This window comes from Panulirus ornatus, chromosome 17, assembly GCF_036320965.1.
Source record: "Panulirus ornatus isolate Po-2019 chromosome 17, ASM3632096v1, whole genome shotgun sequence".
In the NCBI taxonomy this organism is placed as follows: Eukaryota; Metazoa; Arthropoda; class Malacostraca; order Decapoda; family Palinuridae; genus Panulirus; species Panulirus ornatus.
Genome location: NC_092240.1, coordinates 46,973,540 through 46,988,807, shown reverse-complemented (window position 1 = coordinate 46,988,807; position 15,268 = coordinate 46,973,540). Strand labels below are relative to the sequence as shown.

General features: G+C 42.6%; 1 long non-coding RNA gene across 1 annotated transcript in view; it reads left to right on the top strand.

Annotated features, from left to right (window-relative positions):
* The first annotated feature begins 3,753 nt into the window (after positions 1–3,753).
* LOC139754480 (uncharacterized) overlaps positions 3,754–15,268 on the top strand; it is a 120,986-nt gene continuing 109,471 nt past the window's right edge. The window contains exon 1 of the long non-coding RNA XR_011713894.1: positions 3,754–3,863. This is a non-coding gene — a long non-coding RNA (uncharacterized lncRNA). The remainder of the gene's footprint in view (positions 3,864–15,268) is intronic.

Sequence of the window (15,268 nt, the reverse complement as noted above, 5' to 3'; positions counted from 1 at the left end):
CCTGCGTAGCTTCTTCACTGACTTTCCCTGGTCTTTGAAACTTTCTCTTTAACCTCAGTCTCTGAAACTTTCTCTGTTACCTCCAAGGTCTCTGAAACTTTCTCTGTTACCTCCAAGGTCTCTGAAACTTTTTCTGTTACCTCCAAGGTCTCTGAAACTTTCTCTGTTGCCTCCAAGGTCTCTGAAACTTTCCCTGTTACCTCCAAGGTTTCTGAAACTTTCCCTGTTACCTCCAAGGTCTCTGAAACTTTCTCTGTTGCCTCCAAGGTCTCTGAAACTTTCCCTGTTGCCTCCAAGGTCTCTGAAACTTTCCTTGTTACCTCCAAGGTGTGAAACTTTCCCTGTTACCTCCAAGGTCTCTGAAACTTTCTCTGTTACCTCCAAGGTCTCTGAAACTTTCTCTGTTACCTCCAAGGTCTGAAACTTTCCTTGTTACCTCCAAAGTCTCTGAAACTTTCCCTGTTACCTCCAAGGTCTCTGAAACTTTCTCTGTTACCTCCAAGGTCTCTGAAACTTTCTCTGTTACCTCCAAAGTCTCTGAAACTTTCTCTGTTACCTCCAAGGTCTCTGAAACTTTCCCTGTTACCTCCAAAGGTCTCTGAAACTATCTTAAACCCTCTCTTATCACAGACACTAATATCATTCACCATTCCTTCCTCCCAGATCACCAGAGCACGGACCGGGCAGTGTTAGGTGGACGTGGGGTTCTGGTAAACACGTCGGTCATATCCGTCGACCTCTGCAAAGTAGGTGACCAGGTGTGTGGCAGATGTCTTTACCGTCGTCCAAACGCCTTTCCCTTTGGTTCCGCTGCTTCTCTCTCTCTCTCTCTCTCTCTCTCTCTCTCTCTCTCTCTCTCTCTCTCTCTCTCTCTCTCTCTCTCTCTCTCTCTCTCTCTCTCTCTAGGTCTCATTTTCGCCCATCATTCTTGTGATCTATCTTGCATGTGTCCCCCTAACCCCCAAGGTCTGCTGGACCCCGCTACACACGTCTGACTGCTCCTCTGCTGCTTCCCACAGTTTATGTGTGGCGACCAGTCACTCCAGGATTGACCGTTATGATACCTCTTCCTTCTTCCCTCGAACATCTCATCTGTGGAATTCTCTTCCATCTCTCATCTTTCCCCTCCTCATATAACCTTTCATTCTGTAAGAGGCAGGTCCACAAACACCTGTGGAACCATAATTAATGACATTTTCTTTCTTTCCTTCTTTCCTTCTTTCCTTCTTTCTTTTTCTTTCTTTTGTATGTATCATTTAGGTCACTATAACGGGTTGATACTTCTCACCCCCCCCCCCCCCTCCATCTACCCAGGAGCTGAGGTCAACACCCTCTCATTCACCAGGTCAAAGGTTAGAGTGGCGATTCATTATTGATGTCAAGTCCTCTTTTATATATATATATATATATATATATATATATATATATATATATATATATATATATATATATATATATATATATATATATATATATATATATATATATATATATATATATATTTCTTGTCCTAGCTACGTCTCTTCGTTGTATATCAGCTGACTGTTATATTTCTTGTGTCTCCCCTGATGATGTGATTAATACACGAAAGTGCACTTGGCAACTTATCTTGTTATGGATATGTAGTCCAAACTTTAAGTAACATCAGCTCTCCTATGACTTGGCATTACTTCTGCAACACAGTGAAGCACAGTAGCCACAGCAACCACTCTGTATGCGTTCAAAGGGTCCACACTTACCGCACAATGAGTTACGTGTTGTGAAGCACAGCATGTGCGAGTTACGTGTTGTGAAGCACTGCATGTGCGAGTTACGTGCTGTGAAGCACAGCATGTGCGAGTTACGTGCTGTGAAGCACTGCATGTGCGAGTTACGTGCTGTGAAGCACAGCATGTGCGAGTTACGTGTTGTGAAGCACTGCATGTGCGAGTTACGTGTTGTGAAGCACTGCATGTGCGAGTTACGTGTTGTGAAGCACTGCATGTGTGAGTTACGTGTTGTGAAGCACTGCATGTGCGAGTTACGTGTTGTGAAGCACTGCATGTGCGAGTTACGTGTTGTGAAGCACTGCATGTGCGAGTTACGTGTTGTGAAGCACTGCATGTGCGAGTTACGTGTTGTGAAGCACTGCATGTGCGAGTTACGTGTTGTGAAGCACTGCATGTGCGAGTTACGTGTTGTGAAGCACTGCATGTGCGAGTTACGTGTTGTGAAGCACAGCATGTGCGAGTTACGTGTTGTGAAGCACAGCATGTGCGAGTTACGTGCTGTGAAGCACAGCATGTGCGAGTTACGTGTTGTGAAGCACTGCATGTGCGAGTTACGTGTTGTGAAGCACTGCATGTGCGAGTTACGTGTTGTGAAGCACTGCATGTGTGAGTTACGTGTTGTGAAGCACTGCATGTGCGAGTTACGTGTTGTGAAGCACTGCATGTGCGAGTTACGTGTTGTGAAGCACTGCATGTGCGAGTTACGTGTTGTGAAGCACTGCATGTGCGAGTTACGTGTTGTGAAGCACTGCATGTGCGAGTTACGTGTTGTGAAGCACTGCATGTGCGAGTTATGTGTGGTGAAGCACTGCATGTGCGAGTTACATGTTGTGAAGCGCTGCATGTGCGAGTTACGTGTTGTGAAGCACTGCATGTGCGAGTTACGTGTTGTGAAGCACAGCATGTGCGAGTTACGTGTTGTGAAGCACTGCATGGGCGAGTTACGTGTTGTGAAGCACTGCATGTGCGAGTTATGTGTGGTGAAGCACTGCATGTGTGAGTTAGGTATTGTGAAGCACTGCATGTGCGAGTTACGTGTTGTCAAGCACTGCATGTGTGAGTTACGTGTTATGAAGCGCTGCATGTGTGAGTTACGTGTTGTGAAGCGCTGCATGTGTGAGTTACGTGTTGTGAAGCGCTGCATGTGCGAGTTACGTGTTGTGAAGCACTGCATGGGCGAGTTACGTGTTGTGAAGCACTGCATGTATGAGTTACGTGTCGTCAAACACTGCATGTGCGAGTTACGTGTTGACAAGCACTGCAAGTGCGAATTACGTGTTGTCAAACACTGCATGTGTGAGCTACGTGTTGTGAAGCACTGCATGTACGAATTACGTGTTGTCAAGCACTGTATGTGTGAGTTACGTGTTGTGAAGCACTGCTTGTACGAATTACGTGTTGTGAAGCACTGTATGTGTGAGTTACGTGTTGTCAAGCACTACATGTGTGAGTTACGTGTTGTGAAGCACTGTATGTGTGAGTTACGTGTTGTCAAGCACAGCATGCGTGAGTTACGTGTTGCCAAATACTGTGTGTGAGTTACGTGTTGTCCAGCACTGCATGTGTGAGTTACGTGTTGTCAACTACTTCATGTGTGAGTTACGTGTTGTCCAGCACTGCATGTGTGAGTTACATGTTGTCAAGTACTGCGGGTAAGGTGAAGAGGGTGTGATACAGGAAATATCAGTGAGGGAATGGGATAGAAATGGTCAACTCTTCCTTCAACTTTACACGAGTCTACCCTTAATATCTCCCTGTTGCCGCTTCGACGTTTTCTATGGATGTGCGTTTACAGACATCATATCTTAACAATCATGTGTTATAAAACTGTTGTAGAAAGAAGCATTAATTATTTACATGGACTTTTGTGTACAATGTAATGATGAACAGAATGTCACCTTGTGTGTGTGTGTGTGTGTGTGTGTGGCGTATCATGGAGGTCCATCAACGCCTTCACACTTCCTTGGCGGCCTCAGTCACCCGGTAAGTGTGTGGGAAGGTGACACGAAGGTTGAGGCTCCAGAATATGATGCTCGTATTTCTTCTCCCTTGATTTTGTGACCAAGACTGGCACTATGAGCTCTCGGACTCCAGGTACCGTGGCAGTGTTACGTAGATGTTTATATATAGAAATAACAGAAGGTTTAGTAATGACTAGTTAGTGCTGGCTCGGTCGTTGGTGAAGCCTATGCAGTTATTTAGTACTTTGAATATCATTTGTCATGTATATACTTCTGTAAATAATAGACTATGCATATATATATATATATATATATATATATATATATATATATATATATATATATATATATATATATATATATAATGGACTTGTATGTAGCATTTATGGATCTGGAGAAGGCATATGATAGAGTTGATAGAGATGCTCTGTGGAAGGTATTAAGAATATATGGTGTGGGAGGAAAGTTGTTAGAAGCAGTGAAAAGTTTTTATCGAGGATGTAAGGCATGTGTACGTGTAGGAAGAGAGGAAAGTGATTGGTTCTCAGTGAATGTTGGTTTGCGGCAGGGGTGTGTGATGTCTCCATGGTTGTTTAATTTGTTTATGGATGGGGTTGTTAGGGACGTAAACGCAAGAGTTTTGGAAAGAGGGGCAAGTATGCAGTCTGTTGTGGATGAGAGAGCTTGGGAAGTGAGTCAGTAGTTGTTTGCTGATAATATAGCGCTGATGGCTGACTCGGGTGAGAAACTGCAGAAGCTGGTGACTGAGTTTGGTGAAATGTGTAAAAGAAGAAAGCTGAGAGTGAATGTGAATAAGAGCAAGGTTATTAGATACAATAGGGTTGAGGGTCAAGTTAATTGGGAGGTAAGTTTGAATGGAGAAAAACTGGAGGAAGTGAAGTGTTTTAGATATCTGGGAGTGGATTTGGCATCGGATGGAAGCATGGAAGCGGAAGTGAATCATAGGGTGGGGGAGGAGGCGAAAGTTCTGGGAGCGTTGAAAAATGTGTCAAAGTCGAGAAAACTATCTTGGAAAGCAAAAATGGGTATGTTTGAAGAAATAGTGGTTCTAACAATGTTATATGGTTGCGAGGCGTGCGCTATAGCTAGAGTTGCGCGGAGGAGGGTGGATGTGCTGGAAATGAGATGTTTGAGGACAATGTGTGGTGTGAGGTGGTAAGATCGAGTAAGTAATGAAAGGGTAAGAGAGATGTGTGGTAATAAAAAGAGTGTGATTGAGAGAGCAGAAGAGGGTGTTTTGAAATGGTTTGGTCACATGGAGAGAATGAGTGAGGAAAGATTGACAAAGAGGATATATGTGTCAGAGGTGGAGGGAACGAGAAGTGGGAGACCAAATTAGAGGTGGGAAGATGGAGTGAACGTGGATGAGGGTGAAAGGCGTGCAAGAAATAGAGTGAATTGGAACGATGTGGTATACCGGGGTCGACCTGCTGTCAGTGGATTGAACTAGGGCATGTGAAGCGTCTGGGGCAAACCATGGAAAGATTTGTGGGGCCTGATGTGGAAGGGGAGCTGTGGTTTCGGTGCATTATACATGACAGCTAGAGGCTGGGTGTGAACGAATGTGACCTTTGCTGTCTTTTCCTAGCGCTACCTCGCGCACATGCGGGGGAGGGGGGGTTCATTTCATGTGTGGCGGGGCGGCAACGGGAATGAATAAGGGCAGACAGTATGAATTATGTACATGTGTACATATGTATATATCTGTGTGTGTATATGTATGTATACGTTGAGATGTATAGGTATGTACATGAGCGTGTGTGGACGTGTATGTATATACATGTGTATGTGGGTGGGTTGGGCCATTCTTTCGTCTGTTTCCTTGCGCTACCTCGCTAACGGGGAAGACAGCGAGAAAGTATAATATATATATAGTCAGGGGTTAGTGAGAGGACAAAAGCAAGGAAAGGAGTAGCACTCTCCTAAAACAGGAGTGGTGGGAATATATGATACAGTGTAAGAAAGTAAACTCTAGATTAATATGGGTAAAACTGAAAGTGGATGGATGAGATGGGTGATTATTGGTGCATATGCACCTGGGCATGAGAAAAAATATCATGAGAGGCAAGTGTTTTGGGAGCAGCTGAGTGAGTGTGTTAGTAGTTTTGATGCACGAGACCGGGTTATAGTGATGGGTGATTTGAATGCAAAGGTGAGTAATGTGGCAGTTGAGGGAATAATTGGTGTACATAGGGTGTTCAGTGTTGTAAATGGAAATGGTGAAGAGCTTGTACATTTATGTGCTAAAAATAGACTGGTGATTGGGAATACCTGGTTTAAAAAGAGAGATATACATCAGTATACGTATGTAAGTAGGAGAAATGGCCAGGGAGCGTTATTGGATTACGTGTTAATTGATAGGCGCGCGAAAGACAGACTTTTGGATGTTAATGTGCTGAGAGGTGCAACTGGAGGATGTCTGATCATTATCTCGTGGAGGCGAAGGTGAAGATTTGTATAGGTTTTCAGAAAAGAAGAGAGAATGTTGGAGTGAAGAGAGTGGTGAGAGTAAGTGAGCTTGGGAAGGATCCTTGTGTGAGGAAGTACCAGGAAAGACTGAGTACAGAATGGAAAAAGGTAAGAACAAAAGACGTAAGGAGAGTGGGGGAGTAATGGAATGTATTTAGGGAGGCAGTCATGGCTTGCACAAATGATGCTTGTGGCATGAGAAGCGTGGGAGGTGGGTTGATTAGAAAGGGTAGTGAGTGGTGGGATGAAGAAGTAAGATTATTAGTGAAAGAGAAGAGAGAGGCATTTGGACGATTTTTGCAGGGAAATAATGCAAATGATTGGGAGATTCATAAAAGAAAGAGGCAGGATGTCAAGAGAAAGGTGCAAGAGGTGAAAAAGAGGGCAAATGAGAGTTGGAGTGAGAGAGTATCATTAGATTTCAGGGAGGATAAAAAGATGTTTTGGAAGGAGGTAAGTAAAGTGTGTAAGACAAGAGAACAAATGGGAACTTAAGTGAAGGGGACTAATGGGCAGGTGATAACAAGTAGTGGTTATGTGAGAAGGAGATGGAGTGAGTATTTTGAAGGTTTGTTGAATGTGTTCGATGATGGAGTGGAAGATATAGGGTGTTCTGGTCAAGGTGGTGTGCTAAGTGAGAAGGTTAGGGAGAATGATTTGGTAAACAGAGAAGAGGTAGTAAAAGCTTTGCGGAAGATGAAAGCCGGCAAGGCAGCGGGTTTCGAAGGTATTGTTGTGAAATTTATGAAAAAAGGGGGTGACTGTATTGTTGACTAGTTGGTAAGGTTATTCAATGTATGTATGAATCATGATGAGGTGCCTGAGGATTGGCGGAATGAGTGCATAGTGCCATTGTACAAAGGGAAATGGGATAAAAGTGAGTGCTCAAATTACAGAGGTATATGTTTGTTGAGTATTCCAGGTAAATTATTTTTTTTCTTTTGCTTTGTCGCTGTCTCCCGCGTTTGCGAGGTAGCGCAAGGAAACAGACGAAAGAAATGGCCCAACCCACCCCCATACACATGTATATACATACGTCCACACACGCAAATATACATACCTATACAGCTTTCCATGGTTTACCCCAGACGCTTCACATGCCCTGATTCAATCCACCGACAGCACGTCAACCCCGGTATACCACATCGATCCAATTCACTCTATTCCTTGCCCTCCTTTCACCCTCCTGCATGTTCAGGCCCCGATCACACAAAATCTTTTTCACTCCATCTTTCCACCTCCAATTTGGTCTCCCACTTCTCCTCGTTCCATCCACCTCCGACACATATATTCTCTTGGTCAATCTTTTCTCATTCATTCTCTCCATGTGCCCAAACCATTTCAAAACACCCTCTTCTGCTCTTTCAACCACACTCTTTTTATTTCCACGCATCTCTCTTACCCTTACGTTACTTGCTCGATCAAATCACCTCACACCACACATTGTCGTCAAACATCTCATTTCCAGCACATCCATCCTCCTGCGCACAACTCTATCCATAGCCCACGCCTCGCAACCATACAACATTGGTGGAACCACTATTCCTTCAAACATACCCATTTTTGCTTTCCGAGATAATGTTCTCGACTTCCACACATTCTTCAAGGCTCCCAGGATTTTCGCCCCCTCCCCCACCCTATGATCCACTTCCGCTTCCATGGTTCCATCCGCTGCCAGATCCACTTCCAGATATCTAAAACACTTTACTTCCTCCTGTTTTTCTCCATTCAAACTTACCTCCCAATTGACTTGACCCTCAACCCTACTGTACCTAATAACCTTGCTCTTATTCACATTTACTCTTAACTTTCTTCTTTCACACACTTTACCAAACTCAGTCACCAGCTTCTGCAGTTTCTCACATGAATCAACCACCAGCGCTGTATCATCAGCGAACAACAACTGACTCACTTCCCAAGCTCTCTCATCCCCACCAGACTTCATACTTGCCCCTCTTTCCACAACTCTTGCATTCACCTCCCTAACAACCCCATCCATAAAAGAATTAAACAACCATGGAGACATCACACACCCCTGCCGCAAACCTACATTCACTGAGAACCAATCACTTTCCTCTCTTCCTACACGTACACATGCCTTACATCCTCGATAAAAACTTTTCACTGCTTCTAACAACTTACCTCCCACACCATATATTCTTAATACCTTCCACAGGGCATCTCTATCAACTCTATCATATGCCTTCTCCAGATCCATAAATGCTACATGCAAATCCATTTGCTTTTCTAAGTATTTCTCACATACATTCTTCAAAGCAAACACCTGATCCACACATCCTCTACCACTTCTGAAACCACACTGCTTTTCCCCAATCTGATGCTCTGTACATGCCTTCACCCTCTCAATCAATACCCTCCCATATAATTTACCAGGAATACTCAACAAACTTATACCTCTGTAATTTGAGCACTCATTCTTATCCCCTTTGCCTTTGTACAATGGCACTATGCACGCATTCCGCCAATCCTCAGGCACCTCACCATGAGTCATACATACATTAAATAACCTTACTAACCAGTCAATAATACAGTCATCCCCTTTTTTTAATAAATTCCACTGCAATACCATCCAAACCTGCTGTCTTGCCGGCTTTCATCTTCCGCAAAGCTTTTACTACCTCTTCTCTGTTTACCAAATCTTTTACCCTAATCCTCTCACTTTGCACACCACCTCGACCAAAACACCCTATATCTGCCACTCTATCATCAAACACATTCAACAAACCTTCAAAATACTCACTCCATCTCCTTCTTACATCACCACTACTTGTTATCACCTCCCCATTTGCGCCCTTCACTGAAGTTCCCATTTGGTCCCTTGTCTTACGCACTTTATTTACCTCCTTCCAGAACATCTTTTTATTCTCCCTAAAATTTAATGATACTCTCTCACCCCAACTCTCATTTGCCCTCTTTTTCACCTCTTGCACCTTTCTCTTGACCTCCTGTCTCTTTCTTTTATACATCTCCCACCTAATTGCATTTTTTCCCTGCAAAAATCGTCCAAATGCCTCTCTCTTCTCTTTCACTAATAATCTTACTTCTTCATCCCACCACTCACTACCCTTTCTAATCAACCCACCTCCCACTCTTCTCATGCCACAAGCATCTTTTGCGCAATCCATCACTGATTCCCTAAATACATCCCATTCCTCCCCCACTCCCCTTACTTCCATTGTTCTCACCTTTTTCCATTCTGTACTCAGTCTCTCCTGATACTTCCTCACACAAGTCTCCTTCCCAAGCTCACTTACTCTCACCACCCTCTTCACCCCAACATTCACTCTTCTTTTCTGAAAACCCATACAAATCTTCACCTTAGCCTCCACAAGATAATAATCAGACATCCCTCCAGTTGCACCTCTCAGCACATTAACATCCAAAAGTCTCTCTTTCGCGCGCCTGTCAATTAACACGTTATCCAATAACGCTCTCTGGCCATCTCTCCTACTTACATACGTATACTTATGTATATCTCGCTTTTTAAACCAGGTATTCCCAATCACCAGTCCTTTTTCAGCACATAAATCTACAAGCTCTTCACCATTTCCATTTACAACACTGAACACCCCATGTATACCAATTATTCCCTCAACTTCCACATTACTCACCTTTGCATTCAAATCACCCATCACTATAACCCGGTCTCGTGCATCAAAACCACTAACACACTCGTTCAGCTGCTCCCAAAACACTTGCCTCTCATGATCGCATGATGGTAAATTATATGGGAGGGTATTGATTGAGAGGGTGAAGGCATGTACAGAGCATCAGATTGGGGAAGAGCAGTGTGGTTTCAGAAGTGGTAGAGGATGTGTGGATCAGGTGTTTGCTTTGAAGAATGTATGTGAGAAATACTTAGAAAAGCAAATGGATTTGTATGTAGCATTTATGGATCTGGAGAAGGCATATAATAGAGTTGATAGAGATGTTTTGTGGAAGGTATTAACAATATATGGCGTGGGAGGCAAGTTGTTAGAAGTAGTGAAAAGTTTTTATCGAGGATGTAAGGCATGTGTACGTGTAGGAAGAGAGGAAAGTGGTTGGTCCTCAGTGACTGTTGGTTTACGGCAGGGGTGTGTGATGTCTCCATGGTTGTTTTTATTTGTTTATGGATGGGTTTGTTGGGGAGGTGATTGCAAGAGTTTCGGAAAGAGGGGCAAGTATGAAGTCTAATGTGGATGAGAGAGCTTGGGAATTGAGTCAGTTATTGTTCACTGATGATACAGCGCTGGTGGCTGATTCGTTTGAGAAACTGCAGAAGCTGGTGACTGAGTTTGGTAAAGTGTGTAAAAGAAGAATGCTTAGAGTAAATGTGAATAAGAGCAAGGTTATTAGGTACAGTAGGGTTGAGGGACAAGTCAATTGGGAGGTAAGTTTGAATGGAGAAAAACTGGAGGAAGTGAAGTGTTTTAGATATCTGGGAGTGGATCTGGCAGCGGATGAAAGCATGGAAGTGGAAGTGGATCATAGGATGGGGGAGGGGGTGAAAGTTCTGGGAGCGTTGAAGAACGTTTGGAAGTCAAGAACATTATCTCGGAAAGCAAAACTGGGTATGTTTGAAGGAATAGTGGTTCCAACAATGTATGGTTGCGAGGCGTGGGCTATAGCTAGAGTTGTGCGGAGGAGGGTATATGTGCTGGAAATGAGATGTTTGAGGACAATATGTCGTGTGAGGTGCTCTGATCGAGTAAGTAATAATATGGTAAGAGAGATGTGTGGTAATAAAAAGTGTGGTTGAGAGAGCAGAAGAGGGTGTTTTGAAATGGTTTGGTCCCATGGAGAGAATGAGTGAGGAAAGATTGACCAAGAGGATATATGTGTCAGAGGTGGAGGGAGCGAGGAGAAGTGGGAGACCAAATTGGAGGTGGAAAGATGAAGTGAAAAAGATCTTCAGTGATCGGGGCCTGAACATGCAGGAGGGTGAAAGGCATGCAAGGACTAGAGTGAATTGGAGCGATTTGGTATACCGGGGTCGACGTGCTGTCAATGGATTGAACCAGGGCATGTGAAGCGTCTGGGGTAAACCATAGAAAGCTGTGTGGGGCCTGGATGCGTAAAAGGGAGCTGTGGTTTCGGTGCATTATACATGACAGCTAGAGACTGAGTGTGAACGAATGGGGCCTTTGTTGTCTTTTCCTAGCACTACCTCGCACACATGAGGGGGGAGGGGGTTGTTATTTCATATGTGGCGGGGTGGCGATGGGAATAAAGACAGGCAGTATGAATTATGTACATGTGTATATATGTATATGTCTGTGTGTGTATATATATGTATACGTTGAGATGTGTAGGTATATACATGTGTATGAGGGTGGGTTGGGCCATTCTTTCGTCTCTTTCCTTGCGCTACCTCGCTAACGCGGGAGACAGCGACAAAATATAAGAAATAGATATGAAAAGATATATATATATATATATATATATATATATATATATATATATATATATATATATATATATATATATATATATCCTCTCGAAAGCTCAGATTGCGGTGTCTAAATGTGTGTGGATGTAACCAAGGTGAGAAAAAGGAGAGAGAGGTAGTATTTTTAAGAAAAGGAGCCTGGATGTTTTGGCTCTGAGTGAAACGAAGCTCAAGGGTAAAGGGGAAGAGAAAAGAAGAGAGAATGTTGGGATGAAGAGAGCGGTGAGAGTAAGTGAGCTTGTGAATGAGACTTGTGTGAGGAAGTACCAGGAGAGACTGAGTACAGAATGGAAAAAGGTGAGAACAATGGAAGTAAGGGGAGTGGGGGAGGAATGGGATGTATTTAGGGAATCATTGATGGATTGCGCAAAAGATGCTTGTGGCATGAGAAGAGTGGGGGGTGGGTTGATTAGAAAGGGTAGTGAGTGGTGGGATGAAGAAGTCAGATTATCAGTGAAAAAGAAGAGAGAGGCATTTGGTCGATTTTTGCAGGGAAATGATGCAAATGATTGGGAGAGGTATAAAAGAAAGAGGCAGGAGGTCAAGAGAAAGGTGCAAGAGGTGAAAAAGAGGGCAAATGAGAGTTGGGGTGAGAGTATCATTAGATTTTAGGGAGAATAAAAAGATGTTTTGGAAGGAGGTAAATAAAGTGTGTAAAACAAGGGAACAAATGGGAACTTAAGTGAAGGGGGCTAATGGGGAGGTGATAACAAGCAGTGGTGATGTGAGGAGACAGTGTGAGTGTTTTGAAGGTTTGTTGAATGTGTTTGATGATAGAGTGGCAGATAAGAGGTGTTTTGGTCGAGGTGGTGTGCAAAGTGAGAGGGTTAGGGAGAATGATTTGGTAAACAGGGAAGAGGTAGTAAAAGGTTTGCAGAAGATGAAAGCCGGCAAGGCAGTGGGTTAGGATGGTATTGCAGTGGAATATATTAAAAAAGGGGGTGACGGTATTGTTGACTGGTTGGTTAGGTTATTTAATGTATGGTGAGGTGCCTGAGGATTGGCGGAATGCTTGCATAGTGCCATTGTGCAAAGGCAAAGGGGATAAATGTGAGTGCTCAAATTTCAGAGGTATAAGTTTGTTGAGTATTCCTGGTAAATTATATGGGAGGGTATTGATTGAGAGGGTGAAGGCTTGTACAGAGCATCAGATTGGGGAAGAGTAGTGTGGTTTCAGAAGTGGTAGAGGATGTGTGGATAAGGTGTTTGCTTTGATGAATGTATGTGAGAAATACTTAGAAAAGCAAATGGATTGTATGTAGCATTTATGGATCTGGAGAAGGCATACGATAGAGTTGATAGAGATGCTCTGTGGAAGGTATTAAGAATATATGGTGTAGATGGCAAGTTGTTGGAAGCGGTGAAAAGCTTTTATCGAGGAAGTAAGGCATGTGTACGTGTAGGAAGAGAGGAGAGTGATTGGTTCTCAGTGAATGTTGGTTTGCGGCAGGGTGTGTGGTGTCTCAATGGTTGTTCAATTTGTTTATGGATGGGGTTGTTAGGGAAGTGAATGCAAGAGTTTTGGAAAGAGTGGCAAGTATGCAGTCTGTTGTGGATGAGAGAGCTTGGGAAGTGAGTCAGTTGTTGTTCGCTGATGATACAGCGCTGGTGGCTGATTCGGGTGAGAAACTGCAGAAGCTGGTGACTGAGGTTGATAGAGTGTGTGAAAGAAGAAAGTTGAGAGTAAATGTGAATAAGAGCAAGGTTATTATGTACAGTAGGGTTGAGGGACAAGTTAATTGGGAAATAAGTTTGAATGGAGAAAAACTGGAGGAAGTGAAGTGTTTTAGATATCTGGGAGTTGATTTGGCAGCGGATGGAAGCATGGAAGCGGAAGTGAATCATAGGGTGGGGGAGGGGGAGAAAGTTCTGGGAGCGTTGAAGAATGTGTTGAAGTCGAGAACATGATCTCGGAAAGCAAAAATGGGTATGTTTGAAGGAATAGTGGTTCCAACAATGTTATATGGTTGCGAGGCGTGGGCTATGGATAGAGTTCTGCGGAGGAGGGTGGATGTGCTTAAAATGAGATGTTTGAGAACAATATGTGGTGTGAGGTAGTTTGATCGAGTAAGTAATAATAGGGTAAGAGAGATGTGTGGTAATAAAAAGAGTGTGGTTGATAGAGCAGAAGAGGGTGTTTGAAAGGGTTTTGTCACAAGGAGAGAATGAGTGACGAAAGATTGACAAAGAGGATATATGGGTCAGAGGTGGAGGGAGCGAGAAGTGGGAGATCAAATTGGAAGTGGAAAGACGGAGTGAAAAAGATTTTGAGTGATCGGGGCCTGAACATGGAGGAGGGTGAAAGGCGTGCAAGGAATAGAGTGAATTAGAACGGTGTGGTATACCGGGGTCGACGTACTGTCAATGGATTGAACCAGGGCATGTGAAGCGTCTGAGGTAAACCATGGAAAGTTCTGTGGGGCCTGGATGTGGAAAGGGAGCTGTGGTTTCGGTGCATTATACATGACAGCTAGAGACTGAGTGTGAACGAATGTGGCCTTTGTTGTCTTTCCCTAGCGCTACCTCGCGCACATGCAGGCGGGGTGGCGATGGGAATGAATAAAGACAGACAGTATGAATTATGTACATGCGTAGATGTATATGTCTGTGTGTGTGTATATATATATATATATATATATATATATATATATATATATATATATATATATATATATATATATATATATATATATGTGTACGTTGAGATGTATAGGTATGTATATGTGCGTGTGCGGACGTGTATGTATATACATGTGTATGTGGGCGGGTTGGGACATTCTTTCGTCTGTTTCCTTGCGCTACCTCGCTAACACGGGAGACAGCGACAAAGTAAAACAAATGAACATATATATATATATATATATATATATATATATATATATATATATATATATATATATATATATATATATATATATATATATACATATATATATATATATATATATATATATATATATATATATATATATATATATATATATATATATATACATATATATATATTCTTTCTTTTCTTTCAAACTATTCGCCATTTCCCGCATTAGCGAGGTAGCGTTAAGAACAGAGGACTGGGCCTTTGAGGGAATACCCTCACCTGGCCCAATTCTCTGTTCCCTCTTTTGGAAAATTAAAAAAAAACGAGAGGGGAGGATTTCCAGCCTCCCGCTCCCTCCCCTTTTAGTCGCCTTCTACGACACGCAGGGAATACGTGGGAAGTATTCTTTCTCCCCTATCCCCAGGGATAATATATATATATATATATATATATATATATATATATATATATATATATATATATATATATATATATATATATATATTATGTATTTATTCATTTATTATTCATTTTCCTTTTTCGCTGTCTCCCACGTTAGCGAGGTAGTGCAAGGAAACAGACGAAAGAATGGCCCAACCCACACACATGCACATGTATATACATACACGTCCACACACACAAATATACATACCTATACATCTCAACGTATACATACATACATACATATATATATATATATATATATATATATATATATATATATATATATATATATATATATAAATGGGTATGTTTGAAGGAATAGTGGTTCCAACAA